Source organism: Castor canadensis, chromosome 16, assembly GCF_047511655.1.
Source record: "Castor canadensis chromosome 16, mCasCan1.hap1v2, whole genome shotgun sequence".
Classification (NCBI taxonomy): Eukaryota; Metazoa; Chordata; class Mammalia; order Rodentia; family Castoridae; genus Castor; species Castor canadensis.
In genome coordinates, this window is record NC_133401.1 from 40101267 (window position 1) to 40113139 (window position 11873).

Genomic DNA, 11873 nt, shown 5'->3' on the forward strand with positions numbered 1-11873 from the left:
TCTCTCAAAGTTGCACTCCTAAGACAGTGTTCCCAAGGCTATAGCCTCTCCATGGTTGCCCTTTCAAAGCTGTGCTGTTCCCAAGACTGCATTTCCAGGCTGTGCCCTCCCTCCCTCCATGGCTGCACACGTGTTACTGAGAACATGGTCTCCACACCGTGTAAGCTGTCTGAACACCATGAGACTCCCACTGTGGAGACATCTAAACTAGCCATGCAGAGAGAGCGTGTAGAGAAGCTATGAGACCACTGAAGACAGAGGACAAATAGAAAGATTCAAGCAGCCCAGCAGCTTCCAGGTATCAAGCTGAGCCCTTTCTGAAGTCCTGGACCCTCAGAGACCATGAGAGACTTTCAGGTAATACTTTCTGTTTTAAGCCACTGATTTTGGTGGTGGTTTTTTGCATAGCGGAGGATGATAGGAATAAGTTTTGGATGTGGAAGGAGGGTGCTACATTGTAGATTTAGAAGAATCTTGCCCAAGGACCTTCATCAGCACCCAGACCTCATATAGGTGATGAGATCATGGACCTCACACCTGAGCCTTGCTGCCATAATGGAGTCTGACTTGTGGGAGCAGGGGTAGTAGTGGGATTGCCTGGGAGCAGGTGATTCTGTTGGGTCTGCAGACCTAAGGCAGATAAGTGAGTATCCCATCCCCCATGGAGGGCAATATCACTCCTGCATCCTGAGGAGATGGAGGCCTGCTGCATTCCTGCATCCTAAGGAGAGGTACCGAGTCCGACAGATCTGCCACAGGGCTGATGAGCAAAATGCTCTCAAGATTGTTCCCTTCCCCCAAGAAAGGTGCAAACCAAACCAGTTCACCTGAGAAAGCCCATGAATCCGTGGCCAATGAGAAAAACCCACTTAACTCAGAGTTAGAACGTCCATAACAACCGCAGCCTTCACCTAAGCAGAGGGACCGGCTCCGGGCTCCGCTGCAGTGTCTTAGCTGTAGCCTTTCCTTTCTCTCTAATAAATCCTACTTCATACACCGGCTTTGGCTCATCATTCAGCTGCCTCGCGGGCAGTTCTCTGGCCTGTGAGGGCAAGGACCCTCGACACCGGCATGTAACAGTTCCATGTTGCGTGTGGGAGGAATGTGAATGATTTGTAGTTAGGGGGCAAACGGTCATGATTTTAATACTGCTTTAATACTTTTTTACTGTTCACTTGAACGTGGGTTGATTTCTGCAATTGTTTGATGGTAGAAGGGCGCTATGTGACTTCTAGTGCTGGAAGATAAAAGGCGTGTGGCATCCAGTTTGGTATCTCTTAAACTTTCAACCATCATATAAGAAAAGCAGTCAGGCTGCCCTGAGACCACCTTGCTGTGACATTGTGAGGAAACCTGATGTAGCTCTCACACAGTCTCTACGGGAATTGGGGTGAATATATGGAGAAGGGGTCAGAGAGAGACAGAGAGAAAGAGAGAGAGAGATTACCCGGTTAGCTGGTTAGATCTCAGCTGCCTCAGGCACTCACTAGTCTCATTCCCACTCCTACATGTCCCGGTGACTATAAGAGAGACCAGAATATTCAGATGAGAACTTACTGAATTTCTGGCCCATAGAAACCATGAAAAATACCAATCCAATTGTTGAAGTCACCACGTGTCCAGGTGACTTGTTCATAGTGATAGATTGATGGAAGCGACAGCTGTTGACCACAGTCCAAAACACACAACATGAGTCGGCCCAGCTTTTGCAGGAACTTTATCAGCTTCAGGCCCAACTCTTGGTGGACAGTGAAAATAATTCTAAATTACAAGAAGACAACCCTGGCCTCATCCAAAGTGATGAGCTAAAGGAGAGCAAATTCAAAACACTGGGACAAAAATTAGCACAAGTTCAGCACAGCATAGGCCAGCTTTGCCATGTGAAGGACCTTCTAGGAAAACCTGATATCGTGTCACCCCAGTTCTCTTCTGCCTCATCATTTACCTCCCAGGCAGCAGAGTCCCTTACAGCGAGTGTGTCTGCTGGATTGAGTGAGTTTTCTCCTTTTCCTCAAGAACAGGTGGAAGAGTTAAGAAAATTGGTGCAGGAAAAGGATGCGACAATTAGAACTCTGCAGGAAAACAGTCACAGGTTGTCTGAGTCGATTACTGCCTCCTCGGAGCTAGAAAGAAAACAACATGATTCAGAAATTAAGCAGCTGAAAGAGAAACATGACGTATTACAAAACTTACTGAAGGAAAAAGACCTCTCAATCGAAGCCAAAAGTGACCAGTTACTGTCTTCCAATGAAAATTTCATTAACAAAGTGAATGAAAATGAGCTTTTGAAGCAGGCAGTAACAAACCTGAAGGAAAGAATGTTAATTTTAGAAATGGACATTTCTCAACTGAAAGAGGAAAATGACAAAATAGTAGAGACATCCAGGGGGAAAGAAACAGAATACAAAGCATTACGAGAGGCTAACATGAACTTTTCTCTAATGCTTCGAGAAAAAGAGTTGCAGTACAATTCAATGAAGGACAAGGCCCTTGCTTTTGAGCAGCTATTGAAAGAGAAAGAACAGGGTCAGGCTGGGGAGTTAAATCAGCTCTTAAACACAATTAAGTCAATGCAGGAGAAGACAATTACACTTCAACAGGAGAGAGACCAAGTCATGTCGACTCTGAAACAGGAGCAAATGGAAAACAGTGCCCTACAGAATGAAGTTCACCACTTCCACGACAAAGAGTCACAGTTAAACCAGGAGCTCGATAGATTGCACAATCGTCTTTCAGAATTGGATGAGTGTCATACTCAGACCTTGTCGGCCATGGAAGATAGAGAAGCTAAACTGAGAAAGAAAGTCACGTCACTGGAGGAAAAGCTAGTCTCAGCCTGTAATGAAATGGAAAATGCACATCATCAAGCCAGAGTGCACGTGGAGTCACTGCATGAAGAAGTGCACATCGTCTCCAAGCAGAGGGATGAAACTGCATCGCAGCTCACTGTCGCTCAGGACCAAGTAAAGCAGTATGCGCTGCCCTTAGCTAGCCTGCAGATGGTCCTAGAGCACTTCCAACCAGAGGAAAAAGCGAGGTACTCTCCTGAATTAGAAAAACAAAAGCAGGTTACAGTCAAATGGACGAAAAAAGCAGAAAATCTGGAAGGAAAAGTGACATCATTGCAAGAACATTTGGATGAAGGAAATGTCTCATTGGATTCAGCATCCAGACTTACAGAACAGTTAAATCAAAAGGAAGAACAGACTGAAGAACTTAAAAGACAAAGTGAGTGAGCTCCTACAGGCAATGTTGGATGATACACAGAAGAAATTGGTGAATTTAGTAAACAGCACGGAAGGAAAAATAGACAAAGTCCTCATGAGAACCCTACTCATTGGTTATTTCCACACACCAAATATTAAGCGCCATGAAGTGTTACAGGTAATAGGAAGCATCCTTGGTATGAAGAGGAGGAGATGGAGCAGTTGTTTAATGAAGATGAAGGTGGTGTTGCCAGGTGGATGACTGGGTGGCTTGGAGGAGCAAAAAGTGTCCCCAACACACCTCTGACACCAAATCAGCAATCTATGCCTAACGGTTCTTTTTCAGAGATTTTTGTTAAATTTCTAGAAATAGAATCTTGTCCACCTATCCCCCCACCAAAGCTTTCTGCTTATGACATATAACCTCGAGATTCACCAGCAAAGAGAAAACTGAATACAAGTACATCAACAAGTTTTAAAGATCCAGCTTTACCCAGGGCGGGTAGAAGGGCTGCTGGGAATCCATTCTTGGCTTGTTCTGCAGCTGGCCTCTTATTAACCCAGCTGGAGGTGGAGCTGGTGGAGCTGGGCATGGTCTTCTGAAACCCATCTCAGATGTTCCGCCCATCCACATTGACGCCTTTGCCAGTGTCACCTGACAGCAGCACTTAGCTGTGCTGAAAGACCTGCTGAAGCAGTAGGTGATTCTGAAGCCAGAGACTATCTAGCACTTTAAAGGACCATGAGCACTGTGTGTATGTGTTTATCACAAAGTGGCCTTTCAGAAGTGACATATTTGTGTTGTAATTTCTCTAAATTTAATAAAAATATTTTTATTGCTTTTAGAAACTGCAGGTGTCAGAGGAGCAAGTTTTGGCTATACAATCTGATTTTTTCTTTTTCTGATTTTCCTAGTTTTAGCTAGAAATATTTGATTTCTCTTAATTTACAGAAATAAAAAAGGAAGACATGAGTACTGGTAGCTACCTAGATCAGCTCTTTATTTCCTTCTCTGATTTTCAAGCTCATTTAAGCTTGAGACAGAGGGTTTATCTTTTAAAGATTATCAAGGGATTTACAAAAAAAGAAAATGAAACAAATAGTAGAACTTCTCTGCATAGGGCAGAAAATCATCTGAAGCATTAATAATCATCTTTGGAGGACTTGGCATAGATAGGCTGAGAGCGAGGCTCTCCTTGGGAGCTTCTAGGTGCCCTGAGATGGAATGTGTATTTGGTGCTGTGCCGTTGTGTCATGTGTGTAGGTGTACGTGACCACCACCTAGTCAAGACACAACTCTTCCAGCACAGGATCCCTCGAGCTACCCCTTTCTAACCATAAGCACCCTCGCTGCCTCTGCTTTCATCCCTGACAGTTACTGTCACCATTTCTATAATTTTGTTGCATCAAGAATGTTGTATAAATGTGACCACAAATTATGTAACCTCCTGAGATGGGTGATTTTATTCAGTGCCATCCTGCTGAGATCTAACCAGGGTTGTTGCATGATCAATAGTTTGTTCCTTTTGGTTGTTGAGTACATGAGGGGACATGCCATTTAGTTTCAAGAGCTGAGGTGGCTACTAAAGGTATCAACTACAATGAGGTTTCCTCACACAAATACAACTTTGATGTAAGTGACACTGTGCAACTGCAGCCATATGACTGTAGTCAGCCATATCACCCAACCGGTCACCTGGTGCCTCTGACTGAGGTGCTGCTGCCGGAGACACAGGGATCCAGGACTGTGTGTTCCCATCACAGCGGTCACTGAGGACACTGAGATCACTTCAACAGCACCAGCACCATCTATTTGGACCTTAAGAGTAAGAGAGTATCTCTTTAATTTTTTTATGAACTCATCATAAAAAATTCGGACTTGCAGCTTAGTTTTATAGGATGTCATATTTGTATCATTACTGAAGTCCATTTAAAACACATTTCTTGCAGATATCTTAAATTTAGATACGCCTTTAACATAGGAACATTTGAGTATTGAAAGTGAAACGTGAAAATGAGACTAATCCAAATCTGTATCCTAATCAAAAATGTCTTTTTTCAAAAACAGAGAAGAGGAAGGTAAAACAGGTCCTGTCTGATTTTGGAACGGGTAGTAGGAGGAGGATATAAGGAAAGGACGTAGGAGGGTGAATATGGTGGAAATACTGAGCTCATGATTGAAAATGGAACAATGGGCCCTATTGAAACTATTCCAAGAATGGGCGGCGGGGAGATAAAGGAGAATGATGGAGGGGGTGAATTCAACCATGGAATAGGAACTTTGCTAAATGTCACAACGTACCACGCTTGTGTTATAGACTTACGGCATGGCTGGGAACACATTGTCTCCTTGGATGGCAATGATTGTGTCCCTCCTAAGCTCCAAAGGACAGATACAGTGGGTTGATGCATGCTCACCCAGAGGTTTCTTCTCATGGACTCCCGGGTGGGGCTGAGGTTCTTATGACCTTCCTAACAGGCTCTTCTTTGAGGAGGGAGGGACCTCAATATGCCCTGAGAGCAGCAATCCCAAATCCTCTTATAAATATGGAAAAAGGACAGCAAGAAGGTTTCTATCTTGAAATACGTGGGGACCTATTTCTTTTTGTTAGAAAAAGAAATTTCCACTAATATTGTGATGAAATACCTAAATGTATATAACACGGGAAATTGTGTGTCCTCGTTAGTGCTTGCATTGGGTAAGAGGAGGAACAAGGGGAGGTAATTGTACTGTTGTATTAATTCTTTTCTATTATAGAAGTTATCAAAGTGTTTAGAGAGACTCATACCAAACCTCCTTATACCTCTGATCAAAGTAGATGAAGCAATTGGCTTTCCTCTGCTTTCAGACTGTTTTTTGGAAATATATACATATATATATATATATGATGTATATATATATATACATATATATATATATATGATGTATATATATATATTTTTGCACTACCAGTGCTTGAACTCAGGGCCTACACATTGAGCCACTCCACTAGCCCTTTTATTTTTTGTATTTAGTGTGTGTGTGTGTGTGTGTGTGTTAGGTATTTTCAAGATAAGGTCATGTGAACTATTTGCCGGGGCTGCCTTTGAACCGTGATCCTCCTGATCTCTGCTTCCTCAGTAGCTAGGATTACAGACATAAGCCACTGGCACCCGGCTGAAAAAATATTTTTATATCTTACTCTTATAGTACATATTTAACAAACAAAACCAAAAATCATATTTGCACATGTCCCTCTATCTCAAGGAATGCCCACTGTCTTTATTCTCACTCCCATCGGAGGCATTGGTAACAGGTTTTTACATTGTCTTTCCAGAAATTTTCTGCATGTGATGGAGGGGGTGAATTCAAGTATGTACCCCATGTGTAAAAAATAAAAATTTAAAATCTTCCTTCCATCACTCCCCAAAAGTAAGGAAGAATAAAAACCCCAATGAAAGCCAGGTGCTAATGGCTCATGCCTGTAACTCTAGGTACTTTGGGAGCTGAGGTCGGGAGGGTGACTTTTCCACCACAGCACTGTCTCCTGCAGTGTAAATGTCCCAAACTTTATTTAACTGGTATGCACCAAGGGGTTACAGAAATACCAGCTTAGAAAAGTTGGGACCTGCAGATGTCCAGTTTTTTATCTGTGTGTGCAAATAACTTTAGTGATTGAAATTTCCCCTTGCAGGTGAATAAAAATGAGAGCATGACTTCTGTAAACGTACAGGGTGCAGTCAAAGCAGTGCTCAGAGAGAAATTTGTAGGTATAAAAGATTATATGCCAATGTGCCAGGGTAAAACGGTAGATTAGAAGCTTCCTCCACAAGACTTTGTGGATGAGACGGGTCAGGGTAACAAGCAAATATATATATATGTTGAAGAAAGAAAGAGAAGAAGAACACCAGGAATCAAGAAAGAGGCAAAAGGACAACCAAAACTATGGAGAAACAGAAAGGTGACACAGAGAATAGGAGGACACAGTCTGCCGCTCCACTGCTAGTTTCCTGGGGGAAAGGGAACCCAAAGTGACAACCACAAAGCAATCCAGGCAGTCCTGGTGACAAAAGACTGGTGGTCCTAGCTGCAGGGGAAACCCACAATTCTCACAAGCCTTGAAGGCAGTGTTGGGGGAGAGTGAATTTGGCTTGACAGTGACTCCTCCAGAATGACAGGCTAACATTGCAGAAGAAATTCACTTTGCTGGTCCCCATATTTTGGAGGACTATCCCCAGGCACCATTTGAGAGGAGTCTGTGTTGAGACTGAGCCACTCTGGGGCCCTGAAAACAAGGAACAATTACAAGTCTGAGAGTCAGCTGTGTCTGGAGGTGGATGGCCCTGAGAGGGAGAGGTGGACAGGAGAGGGTTGGACACAGACCTGTCCAGCATCTTAAGCAGCAGGGAGCCTGGACCATGGAGAACGTGGTGGTCCGTGTCCCTGGCCTCTGTTGTGAGGAGCAAGTCGCATGGCCTGTGGATCATGGTGGAGGCGGAGAGCTCTGAGCTAGTGCGTGGTGGTTTCTGAGGCTCTGGAGCTGCCTCCCTGCTCTGTGTGCTCTGATGCCCATGGGACTGAGAGCTGTGCCCTGGGTCCAGAGGATCATTTGAGTTCCCCAGGCTCCTCTCTCTGTCAGGGTGGTTTACTGCTGGCCAGGGTCTGAAGGCACTGAGACAGCAGACAGAGTGCCAGCTTCCCTCTAGCACACACTCAGGGAACACACCTTGGCTTGGACATGTGTCACCCTGGATGTACAGACCGGGGCCTTAGGAGCCGGTGAGAACTTGCATGGCCCACAGGTCACAAAACTTGTGGAGCCAGCATCAAATCCTGGGACACAAAGAAGGGAGGTTTCAAAAGTCATTGTAACCTTGACACTGACAGCAGACCCTTGACTGGCCTGGCACTCAGCCCACATCAGAGGTAACCTGTGTGGTAGTTACAGAGAACTATACCAGACACCAACTAGGACCAACTACCCCGCTGCCTGGCAGATTTTAATGTTAGAAGACCCAGAAGGGAGCTTCTGAAGTTCCTTTTTGTTAAAAAAAAAATACTTTTTTTCTTCTACTGATTTTGTGTGTGTGTGTGTAATACTGGAGTTTAAACTCAGAGATTTGTGCTTACAAGGCAGGTGCTCTACCATTTAAAACACACCTTTGGCCCTCTTTTAGTTCTTTTTCCTCAGCTGGCCTCAGACCATGGACCTATGGCCGCTCATGTAGCTGGGATGGCAGGCTTGAACCACCCATTCCTGGTTTTTTTGTTGAGATGAAATCTCGCTAACTTTTTTTTCCTGGGCTGGTCTCCATCTGCAGTCCTCCTGATCTCCAACTCAGGCATTACAGTCATGAATCCATTATTTTTCTATTCCTCTTCTTACCTTTATTTAATCTACTTTATGTATTTTTCCTTATTTTATAATTATAGCTTCCCTTGATGAACATAGATGCAAAAATCCTCAATAAAATAGTTGTTAACCAAATTCAGCAGCACCTTAACAAAGATCACACAGTTTCATCAAGTGGGTTTCATTCCAGAGACACAAGGATGGGCTGACATATTCAGCTCAGTAAACCTAATACAGCTGCAGTGATTCAGTTGTGAGGGGAAACTTCCTCAAGGACCTAATTAGTTATGTTTATCATAGGATTCTCTTTGTTTGTTTTTGAGAACAAATGATTTTTATTTCTGATTGGTCTTTGTTATCTTTATTTTGCTTCAAAGTTCCAGAAAAAATGCCCCTCCCCCCTCCCCTTTATACAGGTTTCTAGTTCATACTATGAAAAGGGAAGTTTCTAAACAATGTACAAAGCACATGTGAACAACCCACAGCTAGCATCTTACTCAGTAGTGCAAGACTGCAAAGCTTCCCCATGAAATCAGGAACGAAATAAGATGTCTGCTGTCATGCTTTCTATATAACTGAGCTGGGTGTTCTAGCCAGGGAAACCAGGCTAGAAATAAATAAAAACTATCTATATTGGAAAGAAAGAAACCCTCCGCAACAAAGGCAACAAAAAGTTATTAGTGCTAGTAAACAAGTTTGAAAGATAAAAATAAAGTCATTAGTACTTCTAAACACTAGAAATTTATTAAACAAAAGTAAAATTAAGGGGACGTTCCACTTGCAAAAAAATCAAAAAGAAGAGACTATTCAGGAATAAATTTGACAAAAGATGTTCAAGAATTATGCACTGAAAATGACAGAACATCACTGAAAAAACAAAGACATGAGTAAATCCAAGGCACTTCCTTTTCAGGGAAGGCCTGATACTGTTAAGATGTTATACTTGTAAAATTGACAAAATCACTTGTTGGTTCAATGTACTTCAGTTGTCCAGTTTCCCCTCCATATCCCTGAATTCCACATCCATGGATTCAACCAACTATGCATGAAAAATATTTGAAAAAAATCAGTCTCTCCTGAGCACATAGAAGCTTTCAGTCTTGTCATTGTTTCCTAAACAATATAGTACAACTATTTACATACATTTACTTTGTATAAAGTAATACAGGTAAATTAAAGGTAATTTAAAGTGCATGGGATACTCATATAGGTTAGATGCAAATAATATACAATTTTTATAAAGGATTTGTACACCAGTGTGTTGGGAGTGGTCGTGGAACCAATTCTTTGCAGGTACCAAGAGGTGACTGTACTTGTCAAAATTCTAACTCCTCTGCCTCTTTTTTTTTCAACAATGAAGAGCTGATCCTAAAAGATATCAGAAATGCAACAGCAAATACCATCCTGAAAGAATAATGAGGTTCTTCCTACTTTTAATAAGTAGTACAAAAGTACAATAATCCAAAGTGTGGTACTAGCCAAAGGATGGGCTTATAATGCAATAACATTGAGATTCTACACCCAATTGATTTTCTTTTGTGGTACTGGGATTTGAACTCAGGTCCTCATACTTGCTTGGCAAGTACTCTGTCACTTCAGCCAATCCACCAGCCCTTATCCAGTTGATTTTCTACAAGGGTATAGAGAATATTCAATAAGAAAAAAAATATTTACAGCAAAGGATCCTTTGTTGAAAATAGGAACAACTTTATATCCATATGCAAAAGAATGAAGTTAATCCTCTACCTCACACCATATGAAAATGCGTCAATGATTTAAACAGAAGAGAATAAAGCATAGTTATAAATCTGTGTGAGCTTGAACTAGGCAATATTTGCTTACATTTGACAACAAAGCATAAGCAACGAAAGAAAAAAATATAATTTAGAAGTTATCAAAACCAAAAACTTGTGTATCAAGAAGTCTACCAACAAAGGGAAAAGACAACCCATTAACAGAAGGATATATCTGATAAAAGTCTACCACCCAGAATATATGAAGAGCTGCTAACATTCAACAATAAAAGACAACTGGGTCAATGTAAAAGTGGATAAAGGAGTTTCTATTATTTTTTTGTTGCTGTGCAAACCTACTTGACAGGAATAACTTGAGGGAGGATTTCTTTTGGCTCATGGTGTCAGAAGGCTTAGTCCAAAGGTGGCTTCCTTGGACTTGGCCTCACTTTGGATAGGAAGCATGGAGAGTGAGCCAGCACCAGGACCAGGTCTGCCCTCCAAAGGTCTGTTCCTCGTGACCTGCTTCCTCCAGCAGTTCCCACCTCCTAAGGTTTCTACAACCTCCAAAACTAGCACTGCTACCTGGGGACCAAGCATCCAAACACGTCACTTCATATTCAGTGATAATAGACTGAGTGGAAATGTCTTTTAAAAGCAGATATACAAATGACTCAAACACATGAAATGGACCGGAGGTGAGGCTCAAGTGGTAGAGTACCTACTTTGCAAGCGTGGAATCCTGAGTTCAAGTCCCAGTCCCACCAAAACAAACAAACCCACATGAGAAGATGGTCAAGACCATTACTCATTAAGGAAATGCAAACCAAAACAGCAAAGGAAACTCTTCATGCTCACTAAGATGGCTATTATAGTAATTAATAAAAATAATAGTAAAACAGAAAACATTAGTTTATAGAGAAAATGGAGCCCTTTGCATTGCTGTAATATAAAATGGTAGAACTGTTTTGGAAATAGTTTGTCAGATCCTCAAAAAAGTTAAACACAGTTACTTTGAGATTCAGCAATTCCACTCCTAGGTATATAGATGAAAGAATCAAAAACATATTCACAAAATATTGTTCCTGAATGTGCCTAGCAGCAGTGTTTGTAACATCCCCACCAAAACAACCAGAATGTCCATCAACTGATGAGTGAAAGACCACAATGTGGTATATGTAAGAAATGAAAAATCATTTGGCAGAAAAGCAACATGACGCAACACAGATGAACCTTGAAAATATTGTGAAAGAAGCCAGGCATGAAAGACCACACATGGCATAATTCCATTTATTAAAGTCTAGAATATGCAAATCCATAGAGACATAAAGTAGATTAATGGTTGCCAGGAGGAGGGACAACTGGGAGTGACTCATGGGAAGAGGGCTTCTTTTGAGGGTGATGAAAATGTCATAGAATTTGATACTGGTCTTGGTTGCACAAACTTGTGAATATACTTAAAACCTTTGCATGGCATGGTGCGTTTTGTGATATGTGAATATATACTAAATACTTTTAAAGAATCGCCTTCCCATATTTAGCCAGCTGATTTTGTGAGCATGTGCTTCTTCATTTAACAAGTATTTTCAGTGTCAATCATG

The 11873-nt window shown here is 42.0% G+C and overlaps 1 pseudogene; it reads left to right on the forward strand.

The window, feature by feature from the left end:
- Positions 1–1580: 1580 nt before the first annotated feature.
- On the forward strand, positions 1581–3907 carry LOC109676736 (thyroid receptor-interacting protein 11 pseudogene; annotated as a pseudogene).
- The last annotated feature ends 7966 nt before the right edge of the window (positions 3908–11873 follow it).